General features: G+C 50.6%; 1 protein-coding gene across 4 annotated transcripts in view; it reads left to right on the top strand.

Moving 5' to 3' along the window:
• The first annotated feature begins 7,581 nt into the window (after positions 1-7,581).
• The window catches only part of CTIF (cap binding complex dependent translation initiation factor), a 328,449-nt gene continuing 319,104 nt past the window's right edge, over positions 7,582-16,926 (top strand). For 2 of the 4 annotated variants that reach the window (XM_012440816.3, XM_064379201.1), the window contains exon 1: positions 7,674-7,863. The gene's annotated coding sequence lies outside the window, so the exon portion shown is untranslated. Of the gene's footprint in view, positions 7,864-8,284; positions 8,381-16,926 lie in introns of those variants that run through there. The other 2 variants (XM_012440818.3, XM_012440815.3) reach the window with 2 other exon arrangements.

Raw genomic sequence — 16,926 nt, 5'->3', positions numbered from 1 at the left:
TGCAGGTCGGGGGTGCATCTCACAGTCTGGGTCAGGCTGGGAGTGGCTCCCACAGTCTAAGCCACACTTCACTGTCTACCTGAATTATAACTGAAAAACAAAATCTAATCTCACCCTCTTGAGTCATAGAATGAAGTCTGAATCAGTCAAAACTTTTTTTCCTAGTCCCACACAGCCTATCCCTGGGGTAACAGCAAAAATAACAACAATAATAACCAAAAAAATCAAACCTGGCCTTATTATAAGCCCTTACTATGGGTGAAGTGTGTTGTATACATCATCTCCTTTAATCCTTATAATGACTTACTAAGATCTGTTCTATTATTTCCCTATTTTATAGAGGTAATAGAAGCTGAGAGTTGCCCATGGTCAAGTGGTTATAAAAGGCGAAGGCAGGATGCAAATCCTGGTGTCTGCCTCCTGAGTCCAGCCTTGAACCAATGACATATAACTAAGTTTCTAGACTTCGTGCCTCCTCCTTCCCATTCCTCAGCCCCTCCCCAGTGTGAATTCCATCTTCTAAGCTTCTGCCAGCCTATCACTGGGAAAGCCCCATTTCCAGCCCTGGTCCCATCCCATCACACTCAGGCCTGTCTCAGGTCCACTTCTCCCTCGGATCTCTCTCTGCTGCTCTAGCTTTCAAGGACTGCCTTTTCTCTGAACAATCACTCTGTCTATACTACATATATGGCACACCTTGGATTTTAATCTTTTTTTTTTTTTTTTGAGACGGAGTCTCGGTCTGTCACCCAGGCTGGAGTGCAACGGCACGATCTTGGCTCACTTCAATCTCCGCCTCCCAGGTTCAAGTGATTCTCCTGCCTCAGCCTCCCAAGTAGCTGGGATTACAGGCACCTGCCACTACCCCCAGCTAAGTTTTGTCTTTTTAGTAGAGACGGAGTTTCACTAGGCTAATTGGCCAGGCTGGTCTCAAACTCCTGACCTCAGGTGATCCACCTGCCGCAGCCTCTCAAAGTGCTGGGATTACAAGCATGAGCCACTGCGCCCAGCAGATTTTAATCTTATATTGCTATTCCTGTTTAAATACGTGTCTGTCATCTGAACTCAACTGTGGGGTTCCATAAGCCTAGATTAATGTCCATTTTTGTGTGTGCTGGTCATTCATATTTAACTTTGAACAAATGCATTATATATAATAAATACTATGGTAAAGAGTCATTTAAATAATTTTTAAATGTTATCTACAAAGATGTTTTAGTAACACAGAAAATATGTATTTAATTTTATTACATGAGAAAAGCAACATGCAAACATGCATAAGCAATGCTATCTCAACTATCATAACTACACATGATAAAGCGCTTGGTGAAAACATAAAACATACAGGTTAATAAACAGAGCTAGAAAGGCATGGAACCTCATTCAGATTTAGTGACTGCATCTTAATTATTTCCTGCAATTATTTTCTTATTAACAAATTAGAGAAAGTAACAAACACTCAAAATCCAGAATATAGTATGTGGACCCCCTACTATGTAGGTCCCAAAACGAGCCACCAGGGTGCCTGAAAAAAATATTGTGATATTTACTGAAATTTATTTTTATGTTAAAAAGACAAAAAAGTAAGCTTCCCTAAGAGCAAAAGACCCTTTGAATCATTAACATAAATGAATACATACACTTCTCTGAAGTCTCAATTTAAAAGAAAAAAATACTGTATTATAAATGCACCACTGAAGAAGAATGATGTTTCCAATATTTCCTGCAGCAGGAGTACAGGTGCTCGCCAGGGTCTTAGAGAAAGTGGATCCTAATGTCTTGAGACGAGGGGCGTGGTTAAGCTCACTGGCTCGGAGGCCCACAGCTCTGGGTGGACCACCACCTACCCACTGGCTGTGTGCCCCTGGATAACTTACTTCACCCCTTCCCGTCTCAGTTTGTTCCACTGTAAAAGTTGCTTTGCTTACTGAGACAAAGCACAAAAAAAAGTTTTGATTGTTGCCCTGCAAATAGTAATAGCTCAATTAATATAGTAGCTATTGTTCTTTGAAAGGGAACTTAAGATCCTGGAAGGTTCAAGGGAAATTATTTGCAGCTATTTCAGAATAAGACTTGAGCAGACAGAATTTATGAACTGACTGAAGAGGGAGACACTGGGATAAAAAACGGAAAGACATCTTCAGGAGGAGGACAGTTCCAGCTAGAGAGATCACAATGACATAACTCCTCTCTCTGCACTTCCTGTCTTTCAGGCCACTTCAAACTACGAAGATCAGAAGTCACTCAACCTAGCGCAAATTAAAGGGGATTACTACAAGAATACGAAGTGTAGTAGGCGGGTCTTGCATCGCTATAAAGAAATATTTGAGACTGAGTAATTCATAAGAAAAGAGGTTTAATTGGCTCATGGTTCTGCAGGATGTACAAGAAGCATAATGCTGACATCTGCCTCTGGGGAGGCCTCAGGAAGCTTTTACTCACAGGCAAGGTGAAATGAGAGCTTTCAAGTAACATGGCGAAAGGAGAAGCAAGAGAGAGAGAAAGAGAGAGAGGGGGACGGGGAGGTGCCATATACTTTTAAATGACCAGATCTCACTCACTATTGTAAGGAAAGCACCAAGGGAATGGTGTCAAACCATTCATTAGAAACCGACCTCCATGATCCAACCACGTCCCAGGAGACCCCACCTCCAACACTGGGGATGACAATTCTGCATGAGATTCAGAGGGAACGCAGATCCAAACAATATCGCAGAGGTATCAGGAGTCCAAGAGAGGCATAGCTGAGCACCCAGCGAGGGAGAACTGAAAAGGTTAGGAACTGAGGCTACTCTAAACATCTCTTTCCCTCTCCTTCCTCTTTCCCCACTCCACTCACTTCCTCTGCTTACTTATTTTGAACCAGACCCACCTAAAACACAAGCCTTGAGCTGAGCAGCCATCACCAATGAGCAGAGGCGTCTCAGCCTGTTACTTCAGATTCTTACAAGAGGAAATCTGATTGGCTCAGTTCCTTTGATGGAGCCAGGGCCACTCAAGTTCAGCCTAGTCCAGGGTCCCTTAGAGCAGTTGTATACCTCTGGTCTGATTAGCGTTGCCTGCCCCTCCCAGTTTTTCTAGAGTGTAGACTGGCAAACAAGGAAGCTTGTCTCTTGCAGAGATGTAGGGTGTATCTTTGCCCAGGGCTTCACCATGAACAAGGCTGTGGTGCTCATGCCGCTGACTTACGAGGTCTGACTTTGAACTCTGGGAGATACCAGGAATGTCTGAGGACTCGAGGGCTGACATTGAATCAGTCCATGTCCTTAAATCTTGCGAAAGGAAATCCGCTTGTTTTATATTCCCTCATGGACTTCAGGGCTTTGTTTAACAAATATTACAAACCTTTCCTGCTCTGCTGGAATTAAACAGCTTAAAATGTATCCTTTTGGCTACTTAATTTTCTTGCTTCTTTTGCCAGTGAGACTGTAACATTCTTGAAGGAAGAATTTCAGGTGTGGAGAAGATCTTAGAGATCATCGAGGCCACTCTTCTCATTTTACTGGTGTGGAAACTGAGGCCCAGAGAGAGGAAACGTCACAGAGCAGGAGAGGGGCAGATGGGACCCAGGACCCCGTTTCACACACTGTGTTCCCCCGGGTGCCCTGCCACGCCTTAGGCACAGCATGCTCCCAATAAATATTTATTGCTTTACTTCATATTTCGCTTTTGCTTTTCTCAAGCTCATCGTTCTCACATCCCTTCTCCACCACCGACTTCAACCTTAGGGGATCACTTTGCATGTGCCTTTCAGGTGTTGGTCTTTGGGGTTGTGCAGTGGAAGGTGAGATGAGGCATGGGTGAAATTTCACCTGATTCTATCAAGCCATTATCTCTCCAGGCCAACACCACAGTAACAGAGTGTAGACACTAGACTGGCAACTTCCTTCCTTCTGTGGGGTCAGTGGCCTCCAAACTGCATGACAAAGCCACTCTCTAGATCCCACCGAAAGTCACTAGTTCTGCAATACCTCCCGGACCAACACCGAATAACAGGAATTTCAGCCACTGCTGACCTTCTCCTAGTGGGAAGTCACACGTGGATGCAGCCCCACCTTCCTTCCAGAAGCCTTCTCTGACTGAGAATTCTTAGTTCATTTGACATCACTCTCACACACTGGGGCACTTCATTCATTTTCCTGTTATCTCCTGGGCATCAGCCTGGTCTCAGCTCCTGAAAGTAAGTAGCTTCTCTCCCCCAGCACCTTGGTGGGTTCCTACCAGGCCTTCAGTCAGTGTGTGGACTGACCAGTAACTTTTCCCTGGAACGGCTATGGGGGTGGGTGGAGAGAAGTCTGGGGAAGAAAGGAGAACTAGTGTTTCTTGCTACTATCTTAGGCAGTGTGAATGGGGAGAAGCAACTCCTTAAAACAAAGAGAAACATTCTGACTTTTCATTCCTAGGCAGACAGGGGCAACTCCTCCTCTTGGCCACTCAAAATCTGTCACAATTAAACCAATGCCAGTGTCATTTGCTTCAGGAATCTCCAGTTCCTTCACTCTGTACCCAGCAGCTCTTCTAACCCAAGCCTGCAGGTTGGGCATAAAATCAGTCCCAGAGCAGAGAAGGAACAACAGACAATGGGCCACATAAGCTCCAGGCCTCCTACCTGGGAAACTCTGGTCTGAGGGATCTACAAGGACTTCCTCCCAAAGATCTCCATTCCAGCCTGAAACGCCCATCATCAGAGGCCACTGAAGAGAGCTCTCAATAAGAAGATAAAAGTGTCGTCGGCAGGCGCAGTGGCTGATGCCTGTAATCCCAGCACCCTGGGAGGCTGAGGTGGGCAGATCACGAGGTCAGGAGATGAAGGCCATCCTGGCTAACACAGTGAAACCCATCTCTACTAAAAATACAAAAATTAGCCAGGCGTGGTGGCACATGCCTGTAGTCCCAGCTACTCAGGAGGCTGAGGCAGGAGAATCACTTGAACCCAGGAGGCAGAGGTTGCAGTGAGCCAAGATCGCGACACTGCACTCGAGCCTGGGCCACAAGAGCGAGACTCCATCTAAAAAAAAAAAAAAAGAAGAAGACAAAAGTGTCAGAGTTAGAGGAAAGAATCAGAAGAATGTTTTATATGTTAACGAAGGTTTATTAGACTGGAGGTAGAGCAGAGAGCCAGGCACTGAGGATGTGGGAAACAGGAGGGAAGCTTGGGTGGGCAGGGAGCAGCAATGCAAGGCCCCAGGCACTGCCCAGAGAAGGCTGCGTTAGGTGGGGCAGCAGGGGAGGGAGGGGATGAGCATGAAGAACTTCGGCGGATGCGGGTTAAGAGAGCTAGGCCAGGAGCAGCTGAAGGTTAGAATTGGGTCCAGGTTCCTTGAAGACAAACCTGATTTCACAGATTAAGATGTATCACCCTCAGGAATCCTTCCTGCACTGCTAATTCTGCTGGTGTGAGTCCATAGAAAGAAAAATTCAGGGATCATTTTCAAGGGCCAGAAAGACTCTGGACAAGAAAGGGCATCAACCATCTTTGAGCACTTTCCATGTGACACAGCCAGTATCAACCCATGATCACACTGGTTCTCACAAGTCCAAGAAAAGTTGTTGAGTACACAGCCCAAGGTCAACCCTTATGAATGTTAAGTACACTGCCCAAGGTCACAGAGCCAGGATGTACCATGCCTGGGATTCAAACCCAGAGGTCACACTGATGCCAGAACCTGTGGTTCCCACTGCCCCCTCACCCTAGGTGCAAACCCAAACAGAGGTGTCTGCTCTCTGTGGAAGCTCAAATTCCACGTGTTGCTCGGCTTCTAGCCTCTCCTCACCTCTGAAGGTATGATCTAAAGGAAAAGCAAAGCCAACACCCAGACAATTTTATTCTTATTTCCTTTGTAGGTGGCTTGCCTGTCTCACAATATGTAAAAACTAACAATGACAAGGTAAGTAAATGGAAATTTGCTGAATGCATAGATTCCAGTACTATTATTTAATATTTTGTAAACTCAGGAAATTGTCCAGATGTTAAAGCATATGAATAACTCACTGCTGAGCCAATGAGGCATAAATGCTAAGAGGGACAAACCAACGGGAAGAGTCAGGGGTGCTGAAACCTGTTCCTTTGGAGTGGAGGACAGGGGCCTACCACCCAGACAACTGGCTTCCGGTACCCACTCTGTACAGAATCATGGCTGGGCATGAGGTGCTTAACTGTCTGGGCCTGCTGCTTCCATCCAGAAGGGAGGCAATGACAGCTACCATGCTCTTTGGTACAAGAATCAAAAGAGTTTTTTGACAGGATGTGAATATCTATGGTGTTTTGTGCCTCAAACCCAGGAGACAAGTTCTCAACACAAAACAAAATCCCACCCATCCTTCAAGTCCCATGCCACTCTCCATGGCTAAGTTTTAAAATTTTTTGTAGAGAAGGGGTCTTGCTATGTTGCCCAGGCTGGTCTTGAGCTCCTCAGGCTCCAAAATTTCTGGAATTATAGGCCTGGGACCTTTCAAATTAGCTCTCTTCTCTCATCTGGAGCCTTTGTACCCTGTAGCCTTAATCAGATGCCTATCCGTTCCTTTACCTGTGTTAAAAATCTTAGAAATTCTTGGCTCAAGTATCACTTCCTCCAGGAAGTCTTCCTGACCCTCTCCCTAGCTCCACCTCACACCCTTCATCCAGGTTGGCTGCTCCAGGTTGTGGGGTGGGGGGAGTTTCACAGCGCTTTGTGTACAGTACTTTCATTGACTGTGGTCCCTATGTTGGACTGAGCTCCTTGAGCACATAGACTATGGATCTTACCTGTCTTGGCATTCCTAGATGTACCTGGTCTGTGGAAAGCGCTTACCAAATGTGAATATAAACTAATAAATAAATGGGCTTCTGTAGCAGTTTATACTGCATCATACAGCTCCTCTAATGAGCTGCTAGCCCCCTTCCTTGTTGGGGCATGCAGTATCTTATTCAATATTTCTCCTAAAGGCCTCTCTGTGCCAAGCTCAGTTTTAACCAAAACACTGGTGATCTGGTTAAGTGATTACTGAATTATCCACTACGTTGAATTCTCCCAACTACCCTGTCCCAGCCCTTAGCTTGGCCGAAGGAAAATTAATTGGTTGCAAAGTGCATATCTAATTACAACATCCAGCCCCTGACACAGAGATGCCCAAATGTTAATTATAACATATGCATCTCAATAACCGACGGTGGCATTTAGTACAGCATTAATCACGCCACTTGGGTCCCCCAGTGTATATACAAAGCTCCTTTTTATCGGCCATTAGCACAGACTGCACTTTCAGCACGGAAGTTCTCATCCTTAAAGCCTTTCTGACTAAAACCAACCGTTTCCCTGTAAGCCTGGACTTCGCCTAAGCCCCCAGTTCTCCTACCGCAGAGGCCCCCACCTAGGGCTGCGCCAGTGCCGTGGAGTCGCTGGGCGGCGGGTTTTGGCGTGGCTAGACTGGGCTGTCTTGGCAGCTAAGGCGACATCCCGAGCGTCCCGAGGCCACCCCGCTCTCCGGGGCCCGCCATCCTGGAAAAGAAAGGCGAACTACATTACCCAGCAGGCCTCCCGCCGCCCTCTTTCCTTTCAAGTCTTTGCACGTGGCCGGAGGGGAGGGCGGGGCCTGGACGTCACTCTCCTACATTCTCTTTCCCTGTGTCAGATCAGGGATCATTTTTTTTCCTTCCTCTACTCCCTCCCCCCTACCCGCCCCTCCCTCCCTGTTTCCCTTCCCTCCCTCCCTCCCCTCTCTGCTGGGTCTGTGCGCCGGGGTGCTGGATCCCCTCCGCAGCTGGGACGCTCCGAACTCGAGGCAGGAGTCGGCTCCCCCGAGCCTCGTCCCTCCCTTCCCCTTCCCTGCCCCCTTCCCCCACCCCCGACTCGGGCTTGGCGCGGCGGCCAGAGGAACCCCGAGGTGAGCATCCCCTCGCCCGCCCTCCTCTTCTAGTCATCTCAGCTTGCTGATTGATTCGGGGACCCGGGAGGAGGGCTGCGTGACGTGCGCGTGCTTACAGATAAATCCGGGAAAACCGCCCCAAACAATCAGCCCCCTTCCCCCTCCCTGCTCCTGGGCCAGCGGGGTGTCCGCACCCATCCACCATCCCCTCCTCCCCCTCGGTGGGGAACTGCACTCCACCGTCTCGCCCCCTCCCTGGGTTTGTCCCATTGCCTGCCGGGTTCTCCGCCCCGCGGGGTGCCGTGGCCCTGGAGCTCCGCCGCCAAGGGGGGCTCTTGGGGGGCGCACGGCTGGAGCCCGACTCGCTTTGGAGCTGCGCGGTGTAGCCGCTGTCATGTGCCGGGTTCCGACCCGGGGGGAGGAAGGGAGCGAGCGCGATTCCTCTCCCTTTTGTTTTGAAGCCCGCATTTGCTGCGTCGAGCAGTTGGTTTAGTACCAGCCAAACTTGCAGCTGTTCAGACCGCGCTCCGCCGAGGTAGGGAGCGCGTTTCGGGGTGGCGTCTCAGGGTCGGGGGCTGCGGCACTCGGGTCTGCGGGAGGGACCCCAAGAGTGTGTCTCCACGCCGCCCCTCCCTCCCCCGGTGACTGATTGTGTCTGTGGCAGCGGGCGTGTGTGAGTGTGCGCGCCCGTCCCCACGGGCTCGGGGATGTCTGTGGATGGCTGTCGTCTAGACAGGGCGCAGCCCCCTCCCTGCGTCCCCGGTGAGCCCGCGGGCCGCGGGGGGAGCGGGGGATGGGAGCAGAGGAAGAAACAAATCGGTGGACCCGTAGTGGTCTCCGCTTTGGTCATTCCCAACGGTTGTGGTTCTGTTGGCTTTTTTATTATTCCTGTCGCCGCGGCGCAATCGGGCCTGGGGAATAGATACGCCGGGCGGAGCGGGGTTCACTTGACAGACTCTGAAAAGCCACCTCTGGGTGGCGAGTGACCCGAGCGGCCGTGGGGTGAACTCCAGCTCGGGTTCATCAGGACAACGAGCAGGTAACTGTCCTGGGCGCCGGTCGCGGGGATGAGCGGGCGGGCGGGGGACTGGGGGCGGTGGCTTGGGCTGCTGCGAAGGTCTGGGGCCTCGGAGGGCCGCGTGCCGGTGCCTGGATGTGGCCGGAGGGGGCGTCCGGGACACCGCGCGCCTGAGCCGAGTGTGTTTCTCTATTGATGGCAAAAGATCATCGGGAGGGGGGCGGTCCGAGCCTCTTATCTGGGTGGCATTGGCTCTGTTCGGTTCCGCGAGTTTGCAGGGCTGGGGCTGGGGGGTGTGAGCAGGGCCGGCTGTGTGGCGTGTAGAGGGGAGGGCTGGCTGGCGGCGCCGCGTGCGTCGCCACCCCGAGGAGTGAGGCGTCGCCTCCCCCGCCTGGCTGTTTGTGTGTACACACGGCTCCGGTGTGTGTGTAGGGGGGCGGCGGGCGGGGACCGCAGACAGCAGCGTAGTGGGGACGCGCGCGGGCCCCGATCCCCCTCGCTACCGGTGCCTCCAGGCCCCCGGCATCCTAGTCGGGGTCGTGTGTCCCTGCGCGCGTGCGCCCGAGTTACTTGGAGAGGGGACCGTGCAGCTGTGGGCCGGGAAGACCTTCGTGTCGCGTGTGCTGGTCCTCAGTGCAGGAGTCCCAGGCCCGCTGTGCGGCCGGAGTCACGCGGCCCCTCCCTCCGCGTCCGCGACGCCCCCTGACCCGACAGACTGGGAGTCCACCCTGCGGCGCGGGGGAGCTGGTTTGGCTGTGCCGTCCCCCGTCCACGCTGTGGTGACCCCGCACCGAGGCGTTCCGTGGGTGTGCGTGGCCGCGCCCGCCGCCGCTGGCTTCGCAGACCCGGGGGAGAGTCAGCGGCGGCCTCCCCAGGCCCCGCTCTTCAGTCTGGGGACAGTGGGAGCCCAAGGAGGCCCGGCAGCCTCAGCGCGCCCCAGCTGGCCCGGCGCAGTGTCTCTGTGGCCCGGGGATTATCTCCCAGGCCAGGGGCCCGCGCGGCCAGGGAGGAAGCCGCTGGAGGCGCCGGCTCGGCAGCCGCTGGAGCCTCGGCAGGGCGAAAGTGACACAGCGCGAGCGTGCGCCGCCGCTGCCGGGCCCGGCCGGGGCCGAGAGGAAGGAGCCGCCCAGAGCGCGGGGAGGGGCCGCTGGCTGTCCGTTCCCAGTTCCTCGTACTCAGGGCCAGGTCTAGGCTGAAAACCTCAGGAATCCAGGCTCCTAGCGGACTCCAGCTGCGCGAGGAAATGGCCTGGCTTGCAAGAAAACCCATTATACGGGAGCAGAATGCGCCGAACAGACGCTAGAAAATGGCCAGGACACGCTCGGGTTGTATGGGGAAACTCTCTTCGAGTGTTTGACACAGGATTCGATTTACACACAGATCACCTCATCTTTGTCAAGTACCTGTCCTGGATAATGGATGCTCAGAGGCAGTAATTTTGTAACACATTCTAGGGTACAGTGTCATCAGTGATTAACAGGTTGCTAGAATAATAATATGTCTGTATGACATTACAGGGCAGGGTTTGGTTTTTTTCCAGATATCATAGCATTTATTAAGAGGGTCCCGTGAGGTAGGAGAGTATTAGTCCCATTTTACAGATGAACACACTGAGGCTCCAAAAGTAATGTGGCTTTCATAAGGCTTCTCGGTGGGAGAAGGGCCACATTCCTCCTTTTCTCAGCTTATGGCATTTAACTAATAGTGGCTACTTTTTTTTTTTTTTTTTTTTTGGAGTATGGATTCTTGACACCTCAGGAAATACTGAAGCTAAGAAACAGAGTATATTATGCTGACATGTATTCTTTCTTAAAACACTCTTGAATTGCTAATCATTCCTAACGAGAGCAGCCACTAAAGAACAGAAGTCTGCATTACCGTTATTACTACTCATTTAATAATTTGCTGTTGATGAATGGATAGATAGCAGCTGTGCTACATCCACTATCTGCCAGAATCATACGTGCATGTAATAAATGCATGTGGTATGTCTGTTCATGTAACACGTAACTGTTCATACGGCTGTGTTCGTTGAGTCTTTTTTTTTTTTTTTTCTGAGATGGAGTCTCACTCTGTCACCCAGACTGGAGTACAGTGGTGCGATCTCAGCTCACTGCAACCTCCACTTTCCCGGTTCAAGCGTTTCTCCTGCTTCAGTCTCCTGAGTGCGCACCACCACGCCCAGCTAATTTTTGTATTTTTAGTAGAGGCGGGGTTTCACCATGTTGGCCAGGACGGTCTTGATCTCTTGACCTCGTGATCCACACACTTTGGCCTCCCAAAGTGTTGGGATTACAGACATGAGCCACTGGACTCGGCCTTTCATTGGGTATTTATTGAATTCAAGGAGTAAAGAACTTATACATGCCTGCATGGATTTTTCAGAGTTCATGCATGTCAAGGTTGTCAGACAGCCTGGAGGGTTATTAAGTTTAGCCACCTAATCAACTAATTAACCATTCACTCACAGATATGTATTGGGCACCTACCTGTTTGTGTATCTAGAAGGGCGTACAAAGAAAATTTAATAAATGTTAATTAAGTCCAGCAAATGTTTATGTAGCACTAACCTCACTTAGGCCAGATACTCTGCTGTGTTTAGGGCACACAAAGATAGTAGAGGAGAAATAGTTGAGGGAACAAATCATAAATATTTTAGAGCAGTCACCCTGGAACTTAGTCAGTTTCACATATGTTGGTTTCAAGGGGCCCATAATGCCAGCTCTTATTCTAGAGCAAATGCTGAAGGAAACGATGGGAAAACACCTTAATGACCCTAATTACCTTGAACTTCAGGCTGCTTGGAACCTCCCCAGAAGGCCCAGATGTATGCTCTTCTGTGGAAGTTAGGCAGCTGATGGAAATAATACTGAAGCCAACCAACAGGTTTCTGGCAACATGGAGCTAAAGATATGTTCTCTGTGGTCCTGCCCAGCTCAGATGTGCTGTGACTCAGGAAGAGGCTGTGGCTTTGGTCAAGGTCTCACTCCAGTCCTGCCTGGGTGTAGGAGTTTCTGCCTTACAGGTCTGTGTAGATGTGTTAACACAAGTCTGCTTTTTATCTAATTGCAAACTAACTGTGTGGTCCCAGATATTGTCCTCTAATTTTATTTCAGTTTTGGGCTCCATTGTCCTTGTTTTAAGGTTATGTTGTTTGCAGTTCAGGTCATGAAGGAGGAGGCAGGAGATGGGTGGGTAGTTATGATGGAGAGAGAATCCTGAGCACAGAGAGAGAACAGGAGGTACAAACACATGGGCAAATTGCAGTTTCTGAGAATTCTCCACAGTGGTGGCATTTCTGCATAACTACCTGATAATGTGGCAGCCCCATTTGATGTCCTTGGGATGGCAGGGGGAGGGGGCGTCTACCTCGGCCTCACTGCTGATTCACCGGCACCCTGAAGTCAGCTGCTTCCTTTCAGGTTTGAATTTTCCTTTGCCCCCTGCCTCCTGCTGCATGCGGTTTAATTTAGAATCTTGCTGTAAAGGTGGCCTTCTCCCTGTGCTAGCACCGTGCTGTCAGCATCTGCCTCTGATTTTGGAATTAAGGCCAGAGCTGTGGTTCACAACAGGGTGAGAACAGACACATCCTTGGGTCCCTGGCACCTAGAGCTGGGGAGGACTTTGCAGATCATCTAATTTTCACATGAAGACCTAAATGCCTCGGGAAGTGATGACTGGCCCAAGGTCATGGCGAGCCCTTGGCAGAGTGGGTAAAAAATCCTGGAGTCTGACATTTCGTCCAATCTTCTTTCTATGTACCATAATGCTTTCTGGAAAAAAAAGTTGGGTTCTTACTTCCCAAAGAGTGAGAACTCTCTATCTTCTCTCTTGTCTTCTGATTCTGGGAAGAGCTCTGAAATTCATTTTTTTGTCTTGACTTTTCTTTCCTTCACAGCTGGCCCTTCCTGCCTTATGATCATCTTTGGCATTCATGAACAAATGAGGGTCCGCTTGAGGAAATGGGAGAGATGGGGTGGCGGGGGCGGTCCTTGGTGTCTTCCAGTGCTCTTAAGTTTGGTCTGTGGCTTTCTGTCCCTGAGGCAGGGTCCGCAGGAACCTTCTGGAAGTGTTTGCAAAGCTGGGATGCATGTGCACTTTTGTAGGAAGAGGATCTACAGATTTCATTTGATTCTCAACTGACTTAAGTAAGGAGAAAACTACTGGTGGGAGAAGGACAGAAATGTTGGTTAGTGGTTGGCTGACACTGGGGACCACTTTAATACCCTGCACTTGATTTGGCTTTACAGTTTGCAAAGTATTTCACACAAATTATCCCATCTACCTTTAATTTATTTTCATTTATTTATTTATTTTCTGAGATGGAATCTCTCTCTGTTGCCCAGGCTGGAGTGCAATGGCACGATCTCTTCTCACTGCAACCTCCGCCTCCCAGGTTCAAGCAATTCTCCTGCCTCGGCCTCCCAAGTAGCTGAGACTACAGGCGCATGCCACCAAGCCCAGCTAAGTTTTGTATTTTTAGTAGAGACGGGGTTTCACCATGTTGGCCAAGACAGTCTTGATCTCTTGACCTCGTGATCCACCTGCCTCAGCCTTCCAAAGTGCTGGGATTGCAAGTGTGAGCCACTGCACCTGGCCCATCTGACTTTTATAATAGGCGGTTATCATTATCAGCCTGTGAAGGAGTTGTCGTTATACCTATTTTGCAGAGGAGGAAACTGAGCGTTCGTGGTTAGTGGCATGCCCCAGTTACAAGTAAGCAGTAGAGCAGGGACATGAACCCTGACTTCAGACTTTGGGTCCAGTGTTTGGGGCTGAGGTGGCTTGCTGTCTGACAGCATCATGATGAATAGAAAGCCTTGAACTTTCCAGAGCTTCTTAATGCCTACTGTTGACTCATATTCAGCCATAGAGCCAGACCCAAATGCTCTCTTACCCAAGGGGTAGAGGAGATAAAGTATGGGAGTAACCATAGCAGCGATCTGTAGAGTGGAGCCAGTTTGAGATGGTTTCATGGACGAGTTGAATTTGGGAGTAGGCCTGGGTCAGGGTGGAGGAGGTTTTAGGCTGGAGCAATGGCCCAAAAATGGAGAGGGGGAAACTGGGTTCTTGGGGTGGGTAGAGCAGATCTAAGAGGTTTACTTGATCATCCTGTAGTCAGTGCTAGCTTCACAGTAGTTGTTGGGCTCTGTCTCTATGCCTGTCTCTGTGCCAGGCCCTGGGGCTATGACAGTGAACAGGTACAGCCGCCTGCCTTCAAGCAGCCCACTTTCTAGTGGGAGAGACAGAGGCATAAATGGTTCTGTTCAATGTGCTGTGGAGAGTGCAGGTGGAGAGAAGCCCAAGGCCCTTACAGCAGCACAGACAAGGGGCAGCTACCTGCTCCAGCCTCAGATATCAGGGAGGGTTTGCTAAAGAAGACGGCTCAGGAGCTGAATCTTAATGGATGAAAAAGAACTAGCCAGGAAAGGAGATGGGAGAAGGGCATTCAGGGAGAAGACATGGTGTGCGCAGGGCGTGGAGGCTTGAGGCTGCCTGGGTGTAGGAAGGAACCGCAAGCGGAGAGGTCAAATGCAAGGGCGGAGAGGCAGACAGCACTCAGAGTGGAGGAGCTTTGTGAGCTTGGCTTCAGACCTCGGCTTTTAGCCTGCAGGTAAGGTATAGAGGAAGGGCTTTAGCAGAGAGGTGTGCAGCCATGGATGGGAAGGGAACAGGACTGGGAGTCGGGCAGCCATGGGACTGGTGAGGCAGTAACGTACTCCATACGGCATCCAGGACTCAGGGGATGAGACCTGGAACAAGGGCCATACATCTAAGGATGGACTGAAGGTCATACATTAAAAATAGTTGGGGAGTGAAATCTGCAGTGATTACTTAGACTTGGGGGATAAGGGAGTCATCTCAGTGGCTCCCAGGTTTGTGGCCTCACTGACTGGGTGAATGGCAGCTCTTAACTCAGGTGCAAACTTCTGGTTGCTGGAGCAGGGTCTGCTGGGGTTGAGGTGGGAGGGAAGTTCGTGGTGAGTTCAGTGCTCCAGGTATTGAATTGGAATTGCTGGTAAGATAGTGGGGTGGCACTGCCTTATAGACAATGCACTGTGCAAGGTAGAGGCCGTAGAAGCGTGGGCCCAAGCTGAGCCCTGGGTGTGGGGACGCGTTTGCCACTGAGCATGACCATGGTGGGGGCTGCCGGAGACAATGAGAGCAGACCTCTTCCTCCCATTGTCAGAGAATCCTTTGTCATGCTGGCCGCTGTCATCAGGGAAGCCAGGCGGGGATGCTGTGTCATGCTGGAGGCCCAGCTGGCAGCATCCAGAGACAGCCAAGAGCGTGTTTCAGCTGGAAGCATTAGAGTGAGTTAGAGGAGAGGCATTTCGGTTTTTAACATCCACGGTGAGCAGAGCCCTGTCCCAGCCCCTTGGAGTGTACAGAGTGGGGAAGCCCTAGAGCCTGCTTCCAGGAGCAGGTAGTTTTGTTGGGGAGAGAAGACATGAACATATGAAACCACCGAAAAGCTATAACAACCCCGGCAAAGAGTGGAATGCAAATTAACTAGGAGTGTTGCGATCCCTCTGTTCCTGCCATACTTCATTTTTATAGAACTGATGTGTTTTAGGCAGAGGTCCAGTCTTTGCATGTTTGAATTCTCAGAACCGACAATAGTACCTGGCACGTTGTGAGTGAGTGTTCATTCAGTCCACGCGTGTGAATCTGCAGGGATGTGTCCAGAGTTGTCTGGGATGGGAGGTCAGCCAGGGAAGGTTTCCATAAACAAGTCCAAAGGGGGCATCTCAAGACTGATTTAGAATACTTTTAGTACCACAGTGGAGTAAAAATCTTGAAAACCTTGCAATGACACAGCACCTAGAAATGCTGTATAAGCTGTAGCTAGCGTCATTTCAAATAAGAGCTAAGCTCATGGAATGTAAGGGAAATCCCCGGGATCTCAAAGGTGTGTGAAGGGTGAGCCACAGCTGAGGCTCGTCTAGGCCTGGGGGTTGGGAGAGGTGTTGAGGGGTAGTTCCTGGTCTCAAAGCCCACGGGGCTGAGTCCTGACTACATCTCCTCCAGGACTGGAGATGATACCAGGAATCGAGAGCCCTGCCTAAACCAGGACCTGGCAAAAGTTTGCATGCTGGGAGAAAGGGTGGACTAGACACCGGCCCATCCACATGGGGGATGGAAAGTGGCCGTGCTGCCTTTTGTCTTGACCTGGATATGAGGTGGAGAAAAACCTTCCCTAGAATGTGAGACCTCAGGCCTGCTAGAACTTTGAATGTCCACTACACATGTAGTCCGAGAGGCCCTCAAGAGAGAAATTACCATGTTAAAGACACTGGCTTGGGGGCCAGTGTCTTCCTGACTGTGGGCTCTAGGGCATCAGGGGCCTAGGGAGAGTCTGGGGCTCTTTGCCCTTTGCTGACTTAAATCTCCACCTCGGGAGATGCTTTGCAATTAGGGCAGGGTAAGTGAGTGAGGGGAGAGAGGAGAAAGGGTAGAGGGGCCCTTCGACGGGAGCCTTTTAAACAGGCCTTGGAGACAGCTGCACAACTGGGGAGGCATGTGCCGGATGGCAGAGAAGTTCAGTTCCACCCAGGGCTTAGTCTCTTAGGAAAAACCTGCAGATGAGCCCTGTCTAAGAAACCCAGAACATTCTCCCTGCTGCATACTCAGGTCAGGTTCTTACAGATGAGACTGCTTTCCAGCGTCCCCTTAAGGGTGCCCTGTGTAGATTGCAGTTGCTACTGATCCTCTAGATCGGGCACTACATTGTCTTCCCATGCCCAGAGTCTTTAGTTCCTGCGGTTGCAAGCTCGGGAGACATCTTAGAGGTCACCTGGGCAGCCCTCCACCTGGTGTGGGAATCCTGACTGCAGCAGTGCTTGGCTCTAATGTGCTGCTTGTGGCTGGGAGTTTATTACCTCAGAGGCAGCACGTTCCCTTATGTTATAGCTGGAAAGGCCTTGTACTGAGCTCTAGCCACCCTCCTGGCTGGCCATTGTCACCCATCGCCCCTGCAGCTGTTGTGAGAGATGGTTTCTAGACCTTTCACCATCCTGCTTACTTTTGCTAGAAGGGCCTCCACTTGTCAAGCTGAGATT

Source organism: Aotus nancymaae, unplaced genomic scaffold (assembly GCF_030222135.1).
Source record: "Aotus nancymaae isolate 86718 unplaced genomic scaffold, 86718_ANA_hifiasm-v0.15.2.pri h1tg000020l, whole genome shotgun sequence".
In the NCBI taxonomy this organism is placed as follows: domain Eukaryota; kingdom Metazoa; phylum Chordata; class Mammalia; order Primates; family Aotidae; genus Aotus; species Aotus nancymaae.
Note: the sequence above shows the minus strand (reverse complement) of the source record. Positions and strands in the feature narration are given on the sequence as shown.